Source organism: Sorex araneus, chromosome 1 (genome assembly GCF_027595985.1).
Source record: "Sorex araneus isolate mSorAra2 chromosome 1, mSorAra2.pri, whole genome shotgun sequence".
In the NCBI taxonomy this organism is placed as follows: Eukaryota; Metazoa; Chordata; class Mammalia; order Eulipotyphla; family Soricidae; genus Sorex; species Sorex araneus.
In genome coordinates this window covers 112,761,724-112,777,343 of record NC_073302.1, presented here as the reverse complement: position 1 = coordinate 112,777,343, position 15,620 = coordinate 112,761,724, and the positions used below count along the sequence as shown (strand labels likewise).

Below are 15,620 nucleotides of genomic sequence, written 5' to 3'. Positions count from 1 at the left end.
AATTACTTTGAAGGCACATCTTTGAATGATTTCAGAGGATAGAACTAATATTTTCATCATACATTTTCAATTCATATTTTATGAATTATTGATTCATGTGATCCATAAAGTGGTGAATAAAGATGATGATGGTTTTAATCTTTAACCAAAGAACACATTTATGTAGGAATATTTGATCCTTATTGTTTTATAATATTGTTAAAGTTATTGTTTCTGTGTTTTCTGATGGTAATAATAATAGTTTCATTAAGCTATTTGGTAACATTCTGTTGTTAAAAGCATCCCCAATAGAATGTCTTCTCTGTGCACTTAGAGTTAGGTTGGTATGTAAGTGATACTTTTAACATACTTTACACAATAACCATTAGTATACTGAGGATTTTTCCAGCATATCTATTAACTAGAGTGACAGCACAGTGGGTAGGGCGTTTGCCTTGCATGCGGCTGACCCGGGTTCGATTCCTCCATCCCTCTCAGAGAGCCCAGCAAGCTACCAAGAGTATCCTGCCCACATGGTAGAGCGTGGCAAGCAACCCGTGGCGTATTCAATATGCCAAAAACAGTAACTACAAGTTTTACAATGGAGATGTTACTGGTACCTGCTGGAGCAAATCGATAAACAATGGGATGAGAGTGCTACAGTGCTATCCAGTGCTATTAAAATCGATTCAGTATTTAAAGATTCCAGTGATTTTGGTTAATTGAAAAACCAATAACGCATGTGTTTTTATAGGAAGTAAAACAGGTTTTTTTTTCTGTTAGTTTTTGAGTGGATGACTTCATGGTTTCTAAACTATTTTTAAATTGTTCCTGGATTTAAAAATGTATTATTCTTCAACAAAGAAATTTTAAAAAGTAGAAAATTTATACCAATCAAGTAAGTAACAATATATAAGTTTATTAACAAACAGCAGTCTTTTAAAGACCACACTACTTTGTATACCAAAAAGAAAAGAATCAATGTGACTTAATTATATTCATTAACTACTTCAAGAAGAATCTTGTTTTTCCAAAGGTTGTTTCTGCGTTTCAAATTCTGGTAGGTGTGTGGGAACAATATAAGTACATCTGTTAAAAAGAGATAATCAACTTTGTTTTAGTGCAAACAGCGTAAAATTTTCTGGGAAAGGAATTATCTGACAGTGAAGAAATCAAATTGTATGTTGCATAATTTACATTCTAAGTACACTTATGACTTCAGAAGAACCGGGGGGAGTGCAATATGATTAGAGTAAGATAATTGACTTCATTTCATAAGGGGTTTATGAAATATGACATGTTGATTTGTAGTGAAGATTATATCAATCCCAGAGGTGAATGAGCATTGTCCAGAGTTAGAAATTTGAAGATAACAGAGACCGTATATAGAAATTAGAGGCAAGGGTGGGGTTAAGGCAATACTTACATATTAGATTTGGCATATGATGTGACTTTTTAAATACTTGAGATCTAGGAAAATTAATATAGATATCACTCACTTGGTTAAAATAGTGGCTTAGCATGCAATAAAATAATAATACCAAATTTATTGCTATCACAATTTTAAACTGGAAATTGATCCAATCACCCCTGATCTAATATATCTGTCTTTGAATATATGATTAAGAGGATTTATCCCACTTTATGAACTACAGTTATGGTAATGTAAGGACAAATGACCAATAATAATGAAATTATTTAAACAACAGCAATTGCTTGTTAAGTTTCAGGTACTAAAGAAAAAAAGGAATGGATTCTATATATTTTCCTGAATAGAGAAAATGTATATATTCCTATATTTTCCTATATTACTTTTTTTTTGGTGCTCCAGATGAGGCACGAAACCTATATTACTTTATATTCCCATATTCCTATATATTTTCTATATCCCTATATTTCCCTCTATGGAGAAAATATATAGTAAGTTGTAATGGTATGAATGTATTCTATAAAGAAATAGAATGATAATGGCAAAATAGATTTAAAACACCAGACACAAATTATGTTATTTCTCATAGGTCTCAAGGGGTACCCGTTTTCAAAACAGAAAAAGGTAAAGACATTTTGTAATGAGCAGAGATGCTTACGTGTCTTTGGTTGATGGGACAGGGAGAGGTGGCCCCACCCAGCACGCTACAGCAGATTACTCCTGGCTGTATGGTCTGGACTGGCTTCTCAAGGTGCTTGGATTTCAGACGCAATGCCAGGATGGAATCCGAGTTGGAAGTGTGTGCAGTTAAATGCCTCATCCATTGTATTACCACTCAGCCTTCTCTTGTTATTCCCTTAAAGCGCTGCCTCAGTTCCCTTGACTCTCAGCTTTTCTTAGACTTTCTCTCTGTAGGTGTTACCTCACAGGTGAATTTTAGTCAAATGAGATGTAAGGGATGTACTCTTTATTTCCAAATTTCAATTGCGTTTTGCCAATGTCCTTGCTTTCTCTATACTCTACATAGGTGTGAATCCTTTCAGTAACTTTCATTTTCTACATAATTTAGTCTTTCATGGTCCCTTCAAGTTCTATTAGAAAGAGAAATAAGAGTTTTGTAAATACAGAACGAATGGCTGATTCTACTTTATGAGGCTCTGGAGAGCTATTCAAGGAGTTAAGTTGCTCGGGGCCAGAGTCATCATCTAGCAGGTAGAGTACTTTCCATGCGCGAGGCAGATCTGTGTTCAAGCCCAGCATCCGTATCTTCCCCATGTCTGTCAGGAGTGATCCTTTAGCACAGAGCAGGAAAAGCCCTGAACACCACTAGGTTCATGGTTCCATAGTTACAAGTTACCTAAAATAGAAAAACTCAGTACTGGAGAGATAGCACAGCTTGCCTTGTATGTGGGCAGCCCAGGTTCAATTCCTGGCATCACAGAGGGTCCATGAGCACCACCAGGAGAAATTCCTGAGCACAGAGCAAAGGGTAATCCATAAGCCTTGCCATGTATGACCCCAAAACTAAATAACAAGAATTTAGGAAATAAATAAACAAGATATTAGAACTCTACAAATCAAGAATACAGTAGTTGTTTTCAAGTGATACGGTAGATTAAGGTAGAGAAAGTAGGGATTTTGTTCAAGAGGCTATAAAGGATCTTATAATAATTGAAGTTCTATAGATGTGAAATAGATGTGATCTTACAGTTGGCCATATAGCATACTCCATTTCAATATACTTGAGTGTAAACTTCATGCAAGGGTTCTTGTGAAAAAAAATCATACAAGTGAAAAAGGTGCACAAGAGAATTTTTACATTTGTTGGAATTGTTTATGTTGTTTCTTCACATATCTTTGTATACTTCTAAACACATCAATAGATACATCTTAAATGTATTCAATTTTTATATATAAATTATGTTGTAATGAAAGTATTTCAATGAGAAGGAAGAAGAGAAGAAACAGTATTAATTTTGATCCGGTTTTAGGTCTATGCTATGTGCTGAAACAAAGGACTAACAGTCATTGCAGTTTTACTCGATTTTGATTTTATATCATTAACTCTTACATTAAAATATTTCTGGAGGGGAACAACATCAGGAAATGAAAAAAGACTTATGCATTTTAACTTTGAACCACTAGGAAAATCTTGCTGAGAAGAGAACCCAGCAGGCATTACAGTCAATTTTTTGTCCATGTTCATGTATGGTTGCAATAAACATTTGGAGGCATGCTGATGTAGCACAGATGTAAAGTATTTGGTTATCATCCCATTAGGAAAGAGGGGGCAGAAGGAGGGAGCGAAGGAGGAGTGGAGGAAGGAAGGAAGGAAGGAAGGAAGGAAGGAAGGAAGGAAGGAAGGAAGGAAGGAAGGAAGGAAGGAAGGAAGGAAGGAAGGAAGGAAGGAAGGGAGGAAGGAAGGAAGGAAGGAAGGAAGGAAGGAAGGAAGGAAGGAAGGAAGGAAGGAAGGAAGGAAGGAAGGAAGGAAGGAAGGAAGGAAGGAGGGAAGGAAGGAAGGAAGGAAGGAAAGAAGGAAGGGAAGAGGGAGGGAGGGAGGGAGGGAGTGGAGGGAGGGGAGGGAGGGAGGGAGGGAGTGAAGGGAGGGGAGGGAGGAAGGGAGGAAGGGGGCTGGAGGGAGGGAAGAAGAGATATTGTTGGTTGCATTGACATCCTAAACTTCCTTAGTAATGAATAAGGGAACAGATATTGAATTGGTAACAAGATGTACTTACCAAAATTAAACAAACTCACCCAGGCTTATTCTTGAAATGTCTCAGTTTGGGCCTTAGCTATATATTTGAGCATTTAAAACTGTTAGTGTTTCTCTAAATTTGAATAAAGTGGAAAAATAGTATATTTTATTTTCCCTAGCCCTGCTTCCTGGATTGGAGTTACATCTTAAAGGCTGCAAAAGTAACTGTTTGGGGGGTGATCCATGGATCATAGCTAGAGAAGAAACTACATTAGTATGCTATGTTTAGTAATGGGTTCTTCATAAAAAAAAATGGTTTGTGTGGAAATGTAATTTTATTTTCATCAGCCGGAGGAAAAGAGCAAGTGTTATGATAACACATTTGAAGATCTATGACAGTAATGAATCCTGGTGCTTCAAGTTAAATTAAATGCTGGCATTATTGAAAAATATTGAAGTGCCTAAAAATGTGAATATCTAGTCAAAATACAGGAGTGAGGGAGAGACAAAGAGAGACACACAGACACAAGGACAGAGACACATGGAGAAAAAGAGATAAAAGGGGCGAGAAGAGGGAAAGTAAATTATGTATATATCAAAAAAGAGGGAAGGGGCCAGAGAGATTACTCAGCAGGCAAGGCAGTTGTCTTGCAAGTTCCCTACCCCAGGGTTAGATTCACTGGCCCCATCCAGAGTGATTCTTCCGTCCCTGAGTGCAGAACCAGGAGTAAGAGCCCTGAGTATTGCCAAATCTGCCCCCAAAAATGAAATAAAAGAAAGGGAAGGAAAGGGAAGGGAAAAAGAAGGGCAGGGCAGGGCAGGGCAGAGCAGGGCAGGGCAGGGCAGGGCAGGGCAGGGGAGGGAAGGGAAGGGAAGGAAAGGGAAGGGAAGGGGAGGGGAGGGGAGGGGAGGGGAGGGGAGGGGAGGGGAGAGAAGGGGGGAAGGGGGAGGGGAGGGGAACAGGATGGTAAAGTGGAAGAAGATGAGAAGGGTAGAGAGAAAACTTGTGACAAAAAGGAAGCATCAACAAAGGTTTCAAAATGAATTGATATAGAGTTTTCTATGAGGAAAAAAAAACATATAACTGAATTGCGGAAATAAAGTTAGAGAAGTTTAAAAGGTTTATATTTTCTATTAAAAATGCCAGTTGAGAAATTTGAAAGACCAAATAATTTAAATGAGAAACAAAGTAGTAAATACGGTATTTCATATTTGCTGTACATTTTGGCATTTGGAAATCATGGATGATCTGAAAAAATAGTGTTTTCTTCATTGATGAGATCTCAATATTCTCTCTCTTCTGATAATGTATGGAATGAAAAAGTAGTTTTCTATTAAGGGCATTTCTATTTCTTGATACAAACTAAATATATATTTGAATAGGAAAAGAAGCAAACTACTGGCAGCAGTGGCTGTCAATATGTAAGTCATTGAATATATTTATTTATTCTTAAAGTACACTGCAAAATCGCAAAACAAATAGATTATTAAAAACATGTGAAGATATAAACCATTGTACCAGAGGCCCTGAAAAAACTTCAGTTCATGTGTGGCACATTGGTACTTAGCCAACTAAGAAAGTATTTTTAGATCTTTGCAGCAAAAGCCACAGTAATAAAGATCAGAATGAATAATTCTGAACACATAAAACCTCAAGTTTCAGTAGATGAAACAAAGAAGCTTAGTCCACAAGGGGGTAAAGAAATAATCACTGTTAAGTTGCTTATTGCTAATAATTGTCATTAGAAACATTTATTTATTTATTTATTTTGTATAAGAAATCTAACATTTATACCATTGCAAAAGGACAAAGAATTCTTAGAATACCATTTCAATATATCTTCCATCAATACATTCTTTCAACTTTCACATAAATAGAAGCCCTGCCATTAAAAAAAAATTTAAAAGCAAGAAAACAAACAAACACACAACAAAGGGTATTCATGAATCTTAGAATTTATAGTAATAGAAGTTTGACTTGAAATCACTGAGTCTTTTGGAAAGGGAATTTGTTCCTAAATAAAATGTATGCTTTTGGCTGTTTCTTTTCTTTAAAGAGATATGAAATGCTCTTCAAGTGTTATATAAGACAAAGTTTGTCAATATTATACCAGTCCCAAATAGCCTTTGTGCATCCATAAGAAAAGAATTGAGTTGCGTGTCTTCATGTAGAAATGAGAGGAAGGGACATGAGAAGGCCAGTGGACAGAAAGGATAGGTAGGCAAAGATCAGATTGAGGCAGGGAGTCAGAGATGGTTAGAATAAGAGGTAAGAACAGAATGATGCTAGGCTAGTGACCAGGAAAAACTGCTCCGTTCTTTGTCTTTTTTTTTTTTTCTTTTTGGGTCACACCCAGCAACGCACAGGGGTTATTCCTGGCTCTGCACTCAGGAATTATCCCTGGTGGTGCTCAGGAGACCATATGGGATGCTGGGAATCGAACCTGGGTCGGCCACGTGCAAGGCAAACGCCCTACCCACTGTGCTATTGCTCCAGCCCTCGTTCTTTGTCTTTAATAGCTAATTTTATAATTTTAATAAAACATTGCTGGATGTGCATTTCTGTTTATATAAGTAACATGGTCATTGTTCGTTTTACTTGCCATGGAAGAGTTATAAGTAGTTTGTGTGATTAAACAATGATTGTAAAATTGTCCTATTTGGTAGTTTTTTTTGACCATACATAGGAATGAAAGAATTAACTAGTTAGGAAATTCTAGATAAAAATAGTTGAGTTAAAAATACATATTATGGGGGCTGGAGCGATAGCACAGCGGGTAGGGCATTTGCCTTGCACGCGGCCGACCCAGGTTCTAATCCCAGCATCCCATATGGTCCCCTGAGCACCGCCAGGGGTAATTCCTGAGTGAAAGAGCCAGGAGTAACCTCTGTGCATCGCCGGGTGTGGCCCAAAAACCAAACCAAACCAAACCAAACAAAACATATTATGTCAAAAAGAAAGTGCCAGATGCAACATTAACTTAAGAGCATATATACAGCATTGAAATTACATGGGAGACAAGAAGGTGGTTCAGAATTATTGAGTTATATGTTATTGTGTAAGAAATATAAAATAAGAATCTAAAAAAATCTTATCTTCCATATGTGGATGCTAAGATCTTTATGTGCACTTTAAAGATTTATTACATGACTGCAAATCTCACAATTTGTTGTCAAAGTCAGAAAATATTCTAAAGAGTTCAAATACATTTTTATTTCATTTACCTTTATATCAATATATATTGATCAAATGCTGAAAATAATTTTATCTTACAATTCTATCGCACTTATATAAGAGAAGACTCCGAAGTTCTGATGATTTATGTGACCAGCACACAAATAGAATTTCAAAAAGCTAACTAAAAAAAAGAATTCCCTAGGTTAAAAACATGGGCATATATAATTTTAACATAACAATATACTACCAAACTACTTATACACTCAATTTAGGAAGGTACCTGTATTTCTATTATTTACAAACTATCAGTGAAAATAATTGAATGAAAGATAGAGTAAACTTTATTATTCTGGAAACTTGCTACAATGAATAATTCTGAGTTGTCAAAATTTAAAAAAACAGAGAGGAATGTCAATACCCTTTAAATAGCCTTTATGTGTCCAATACTGTAACTAGTTCATATTTATATGTTTTCCTTTTACTGCAGGTCACTGTTATTTTGTTCCTTCTCTTTCCTTTCCCCTACAAAGTTTTCCATTTCTGGTGTTTTTTCAGACACATATTTTATACAAAATCCAAAATAATGGAGAATGTATATTTGTAATTTGTAAATGAAACATTAACTTCTTCACCAAGTTACAATTTTTCTTGTAACACAGTTCATGATGCATTGTAAAAATCATATGGATAAAATTAGAATTTTACTTGAATTTGCACACTGAAATTAAGAGTCATGCAAAAGTTTATTTTATTAAATACAGGTGAAATACTGTCATTTTACTCAATAGCCTAAATTGCAAACAATTGTGTAAAAATAAAACATAGCACTAGTATAGTGAGCATATATATTTGAGGTACTTATCTTACTAAATTTAGTGTTTTTATTGTAAAGAGCAGCTTTCATTAGGTAATATGTATCACTTTCTATTCCTCAGAAATTATAAATGACCCAATCAAGAACATTTAAATTTTTTATTAAAATATTCAGCCACATTAATTATGCAATGTTACAGTGTGAGTGGTTTTCCATCTCTTCTGGATACAGGATGGTATTTGATCAGAACTTTCTTATATGTATACAAAACAGAATCTCTTTGGGAGTAGTGGAAATGACTGAATGCCATAAATTAGTGTAAATATAATCTTCCAAGAAAGATTAATTTATTTCTCTATTGTGCATCTTTTAACTATTTTTTTATTAGCTACATAGATCATAGTATTTATTTAGGGCATCTCCACTTTGTCATTATTATGAAGAAATTTATATTGGTATGAACATTTTAATATATGAAAAATTATCTGAATAGCTTCACAGAATAAAAATCTGAGCCCAAGTGTACAAACATATTTAGGATTGTAAGCATAATTATGAATCTCATGGCATTTATTAACAGAGATTACAATTGGTAACATTTAGAGCAGAGGGCAACTTGGGTTTTGCTGCTACTGTTTTCCCTGACCTTGCGCGAGCTCTAATATGTGAGTGTTCTCACTCTCGGAGAAGAGTGACTGATTATCTGGTTATAATTATACAAATATTGGCAGCAAGAAGGGTTGTTTTTTTCTTTTTTTGCCCGCCAATCTGATTGCTACATAGTAACAAACACTTCCCCTTGAAAAAGATACGGAATTCTGTGCCAGAATTGCATCTTTAGGGAACAGCTGACAACAAATTTCATCAAAACTTTTTGTTAAGCCTTAGTACTAATTAGCAACATTAAAATAACCTATTTCTAGCCTGGCTTTATGCCACTGCCATATAAATGATGTGTTATGGATGGACTGATTTTATTTCTCTCCCGCCCCCCTCCCTTTTTGACAGTTTAATTAATTTGTTAGCAAAGTTTTGGCCCAAATATGTCAGTGTTTTTTTTCTTCTTTCTTTGACTTCATATACCTCTTTGGGTAAGTCTTTCATCCCCATAAATAGGCATCCCATTCCTCTCTGGGTTTCAGATGAGTTTTTCCAGGCACCTACCTGAATCCCTTTACCCGAAACATACTCTTAGACTATCATGTTTATTTTCTTGCTGGCCTGGTTAATAGTACACAGGGGTGGGTTCTTGCCTTATGCACTGCTGACCTGAGGCGGGTTCGATATTCTGGCAACCCATTTGGTTCCCCGAGCCACACAAGGAGTGATCCTTGAGCACAGTCATGACTAAGCCCTGAGCCCAAGCCAGGAGGGACCCACACCCTTCTTCCCCACAAAGGAAACTAATGAAAAGAAAACTAATACAAACAAATAAAACACTTGCCCTTTCTGAACCCATATAATAACTTCCTTCTGGAGAATGACACATTCTAGAATTCATAATGCATATTATTCCATAAACACTAATGGTCCATAATATGTGCAATTGATCGATACTATTTTTCAGAAATTTCCCACTAACCAAAGCTCGATATCAGGCTGATGTCACACATGTGAAAATTAAAGGGAGAGTGCTGCTTTTTAATTTTCCTTTTAACGGTGCATGAATGATTCCTGTGAATATATTAAGGATCAATTCTTATGTGTATACACAGAAGCAATTTGTGAAAGCCTGTGATTAAGGTTAGGTGCAGCCTCGTGGACAGTTAGCATGCTGTCATCCAAGGAACTATGTCCAGAAAATTCGAGAACCTAAATTACTGAATAGTTTTCTTACTTTAAATGGCAGATTGGCCTAATTCTATATTTGGGTTCTTTCTGCTATAGATCATGAAGCTTCTAAACTTAATTCTAAAATTAGCTCCTCAACCTGTAGCTAGGTCTGATTTATATGCAAAACTGTCTTGATTTAATGTCTAACAACTTGCAGTGACACAGTTGACTAAAAAAAGTGGGGTTTTGAGAATCGTCCATACTGTTTTCCAAAAGGGCTGAACTAGCCGGCATTCCCACCAGCAGTGTAGAAGGGTCCCTTTCTCCCCACATCCTCTCCAACATTGAGCTCCCATTTGACCCAGCAATACCACTGCTGGGAATATATCCCAGAGAGGCAAAAAAGTACAATCGAAACAACATCTGCACATGTATGTTCATCGCAGCACTGTTTACAATAGCCAGAATCTGGAAAAAACCCGAATGCCCCAAAACGGATGACTGGTTGAGGAAACTTTGGTACATCTATACAATGGAATACTATGCAGCTGTTAGAAAAAAGGAAGTCAAGAATTTTGTAGTTAAGTGGATGGGCATGAAAAGTTTCATGCTGAGTGAAATGAGTCAGAAAGAGAGAGACAGACATAGAAAGACTGCACTCATCTATGGTATATAGAATATCAGAGTGGGAGACTAATACCCAAGAACCGTAGAAATAAGTACCAGGAGGTTGACCCCATGGCTTCGCGGCTGGCCTCACGTTCCGGGGAAAGGGCAACTCAGAGAAGCGATCACCAACTACATTGTAGTTGAAGGCCATGTGGGGGAAGGGAGTTGCGGGCTGAATGAGGGCTAGAGACTGAGCACAGCGGCCACTCAACACCTTTATTGCAAACCACAACAGCTAATTAGAGAGAGAGAACAGAAGGGAATGCCCTGCCACAGTGGCAGGGTGGGGTGGGGGGGAGATGGGAGTGGGGAGGGTGGGAGGGACGCCGGGTTTACGGGTGGTGGAGAATGGGCACTGGTGAAGGGATGGGTTCCCGAACTTTGTATGAGGGAAGTATAAGCACAAAAGTGTATAAATCTGTAACTGTAAAAAAAAAAAAAAAAAGTGGGTTTTTTTTATACAATCTGTGTGAAGAAAAATGTTTACTTGGTGGTTTTCTAATTTTTCTACACTGAAATTGCAGTAAGTCATGGAATCCTTGGGGAAACCAAGAGAGGGATAAAGGAGATGCTTTAAAAGAGGGTTAGGCTATGATAATGAGATTCCAGCATTCTACCCAGAGCTTAAAAAGACAAACAGTAGAAAAGCTAATTTTGCTGGGATACTCACTTGACTCCAGCTAATTCTTTGTTAGGAATTAGATTAAGTGGTGGAGTTGTAGCTGTGCAACGATCATGTATTCACATTGATTGTACCATCTCATTAGCTTTCTATTTGTATAAACAAGGTTACTTTGCTGCCTCTAATTGCACATTAGATGTATCAGGCTCTACTGGGAAGCAGAAATCCACATTCTAATACAAGGTCTACAGATGAAATTGCAAAAAATTTAGAAAGTTGTCCAACTCAGACTCTTCAGTATCTTAATGCAACACAGTGAACATAGTGAAAACTTAGGACTGGTTGTTTTTTGTTTATGGGTTTACTTTCTTCTGGAATAACAAAGATTATTTGATCAATGCATTTCAAATGCCCACGACTACATTAAGAACAGATTTAAATTTTAAGTGGTTACTGCAAATCAGAAGTTTTATTTTAAAAATTTACAATTTGAAAGCATCTAATTGAAAATATTACATTTAACTCAATAAGTCAATAACAGGCAAATCCTGTTCTATGTTAATTCAGTCAGTGAAACAGTGAATGAGAAAGTACTATTGAGCCCCAAAGAGAAAATGTGTCCCTCTTCTTTGAGGAAACTAGCAAATAGGCTGCTTTTTCTGTTTATTTTTTTAAGTTTATAAAATGTTTCCAAAAATAAAAATAATTATAAAATAATATGTATCCAGTGCAAAGAATCTCCTGCCCCCGCACCAGGCTGTCTTCACCGGGGCACCTTGGAGGGAGTCAGGTTGAGTTTCCCTCCCTGCCCAACCAGAGCCCTGGCAGCCGAAAACCTCCAGAACCCAGCCACAGCAATGCTCAAGGCCATTTTCCATGTGCTTCAACAAGCCTCACCCATGAAGGAAGTGACCAAGGAACCCAGGTATGCAGGACCCATGGCTGAGATCTCCAAGCCTGCCTGGATCAGGACTGGTCCTTCTTCACCCAGATTCCCCGTTCTCCAGTAGCTTGGCAATCACATCCACAAACTCCCCCAACACCATGTAATCTCATCAACGGCCAAGATCCGGAGACTATAGAACAAAGCTCCCAAAAGAGAGTAGTGCAGAATCTTACCCAGCAGAGCCTGGCAAGCTACCCGTGGCTTATTCAATATGCCAAAAACAGTAACAATAATAGGCCTCATTCCTCTGACCCTGAACGAAACAGGGACAAATGGAGATATTACTGGTGCATACTTGAGCAAATTGATGAGCAACTGGACAATAGTGATCCAGTGCTAATACAATTATAGAGCATATAACGTCCTTTATTTATTTTTTTAGTGTGGGGTAGACAATGGGATTGGATCATGCTCATCGATGCTCAGGGGCTACTTCTAGCTCTACATTTAAGAAACACTCCTGGCAGTGTTCTGGGAACTGTATGGATGCCAGAGACTGAACCTGAGAAAGCAAACGCCTCACTCAATGTACTATTGCTCCAGTCCAGAACATCTATCACCTTGATAGATGGTACTTGGACATTATTGGTTAATTATATATTGTAGATAATATGGAGATATTTATTTTGAAACAGCTGAATGTGTGAGAATGAAAAACAAAAACACCATCATCTAGGCATTTCTAAAGAAAATAAAAAACTGTGTTGAAGTTTTCACATAATGAAGGGTGTGAATTTTTGTCCTGTTGTAATATTGAAATATTGATTAAGAGAAATAAATGGTTGGATCCAACCACATTTTTGCCTTAGTGCCCTGGAATTGTTGCAAATATCTTATTGATTTACATGTATTTTTGTTTGTAGCATATGCATATTATCACATAAATTTGTTATTGTTCTGTTTGTCAAGTTTTGATATTAATCACTGTAAATGAGTTCCAAAGAACTCCAGAGTCAATACTTTGGATAAATGCAATTGCTTTGTGAATTATTTTTTCCTTTAAGTCTTAAAAATGTAGACCTATTCAACACCAGGAACATTTTATTATTTTTTTTATTTTCTAAGTTTATTTTATTGGCTTTCTGAGCTGTGCTTAGGGCTTCCTGCTCTCAAAGATCATACCTGATAGAAATAGGGTATTGAAACCAGATAGACCTTATGCGAGACAAGCAACTTACCATATTTATTATGTTCCAGCCCCTAAAGTTTTAAATTCATTTGTAATAAATTATATCCTAGTTAGAATAAATTAATGAAGGCTTTTATTGAAATATATAGTTTAACATATATGTTTTAATATTTAACTTATTAAATTATTTCAATTAGTAGTAAACATCGGTGATTTTTGAGACATCTAAAAACCTATTATTTTCTATATGTTTTATGTAATATTATATCTAGAGAGAGAAGCATTTTAAGTATATATAACTATAACTCTAATGAGATTTCAGAAAGTTCGAAGAGTTTAATTATGACAAACAAGCCACAAATCTTTTCAATTGGTAAAAGTAGACAGTTATAAAGTACATGCTATCATTTCTGTAACATTTAAAATTAAAGTTTGAAATTAGGAGCAACTTACATATGAACATAATCTTTAATTCCATCCAAGATAGTCATGCGGTGTTTAGACTGAGCTATAAAATCCACGTGGTACTTTTCTCCAAGTAGAAAACTTTTTTATGTTAACACCAGTTAAAATCTATACTAACAAAATTTTCTAATTTTAACATTTCCATCAAACACTATGTATCACATAGGACGCTACCTAGTCTTGTGCCCAAGTCTATTATGAGACGTAGGTCATTTTTGCTTTGTTTTGTTTTGTTTTTGGGTCACACCTGGCGATGCACAGGGCTTACTCCTGGCTCTGCACTCAGGAATTACTCCTGGCGGTGCTCAGGGGACCATATGGGATGCTGGGATTTGAACCCGGGTCGGCCGCGTGCAAGGCAAACGCCCTACCCGCTATGCTATCACTCCAGCCCCGAGACGTAGGTCATTTTTCTGAGCTAACAAACAACTGCTGATAGAACACTGCAGATCCCCAAATCCTAAATTGTGGATATCTGTGTGTGTATATACTGCCAAATTTACGTTCTGAATGGTCAAATTAAAATTTATTTGAAGTTTGCTCCATTCAGAATCTTGTAAGTATGTTTCTTCATAGATATATAGGAATATAGCTACATACATTTTAGGTTTATATAGGTAGGATCTGTTTAAAATAATTTGACAGATTGAATAATTTTAGATTAATTTAACTGATTTAAATTTGCCGTCCAAGTTATATTCTCACTGATGTTTTCTTTTTTCTTTTTGGGTCACACCCGGCATTGTACAGGGCTTACTCCTGGCTCATGCACTCAGGAATTACTCCTGGCAGGTGCTCGGGGGATGATATGGGATGCTGAGAATCGAACCTGGGTCGGCTTCGTGCAAGGCAAATGCCCTACCCACTGTGCTATCACTCCAGCCCCCTCACTGATGTTTTAATTCTAGTATCAAACATAAAAATTCCCCTCTCTGGTTAATAATAAAACTAGATAATCTTATAAATATTATAATTAATGATTATATCAAGAATAACACATTTGTTGGGGCTGGAGGAATAGCACAGCGGGTAGTGCGTTTGCGTTTTTCGCGGCCGACCTGGGTTCGATTCCCAGTATCCCATATGGTCCCCTGAGCATGGCCAGAGTTAATTCCTGAATGCAGAGCCAGGAATAACCCCGTGCGTTGCTGGGTGTGACCCAAAAAGAAAAAAAAAAAGAATAACACATTTGCATTGTTGACCTCTAATAGCAATATAAAATAATAATACAATTTTAGGGGTACAAAATAGTAGTGGAATGAAGATAATTTTCTTCAGCAGAATATGCCTAACTGATTGAGAGAAGCAGCTCTCAGTTTGGTTACATATAGTGCAAGATTTTTTTTTCTTTTTATCATTTTTTGTTTTAACTCTGACTCTGGACAAATCTTGACAGGGTAACAAAAGAGTTTGATTCAAGTGTCTGCATAAGTCTGCATGGTAAAGATTCAATGGAACTCTAAAACATGCTGATTTCTGTTTTCCCCTTCTGTGGGATAATATCTTCGCAGCGACTGTGCCCAGCTGAGATTACCCTTTTTGCTGCCTTGGCGTTATCTCCATCACAGTCAAACTAAAATGAAAGATTGAGAAGGATTGCCTTATCTCTTCTGGAATAAGGTTAGAGCTCATTTTTATCATGTTTCCTTTTATCGGGAATTTTAAAGTTATCGAATTTAAAAGTGTGTATCAATATACATATATATGTAATAAAATGTTAGGGACATAAATTAAAGGCTAATGTCAAATAGAACACATTTAACAGGACTTGGGTGATAGTTGAGCGGAAAGAATATTTGCCTTGCACACAGTCACCCCCAGCATCCTATATGGTTCTGGGAGCACTGCTAGGTATACTTGAATGCAGAGCCAGGAGTAATCCCTGAGCATTGCCTGGTGTGACCCAAAAGTCAAAAACAAA

The 15,620-nt window shown here is 36.7% G+C and overlaps 1 protein-coding gene across 6 annotated transcripts in view; it reads left to right on the top strand.

The window, feature by feature from the left end:
* CDH12 (cadherin 12) overlaps positions 1-15,620 on the top strand; it is a 1,011,811-nt gene that overhangs the window by 189,326 nt on the left and 806,865 nt on the right. For 4 of the 6 annotated variants that reach the window (XM_055142951.1, XM_055142959.1, XM_055142989.1 and 1 more), the window contains exon 2: positions 15,211-15,319. The exons of the other annotated variants lie outside the window; for them this stretch is intronic. The gene's annotated coding sequence lies outside the window, so the exon portion shown is untranslated. The remainder of the gene's footprint in view (positions 1-15,210; positions 15,320-15,620) is intronic. 6 annotated transcript variants of the gene reach the window in all.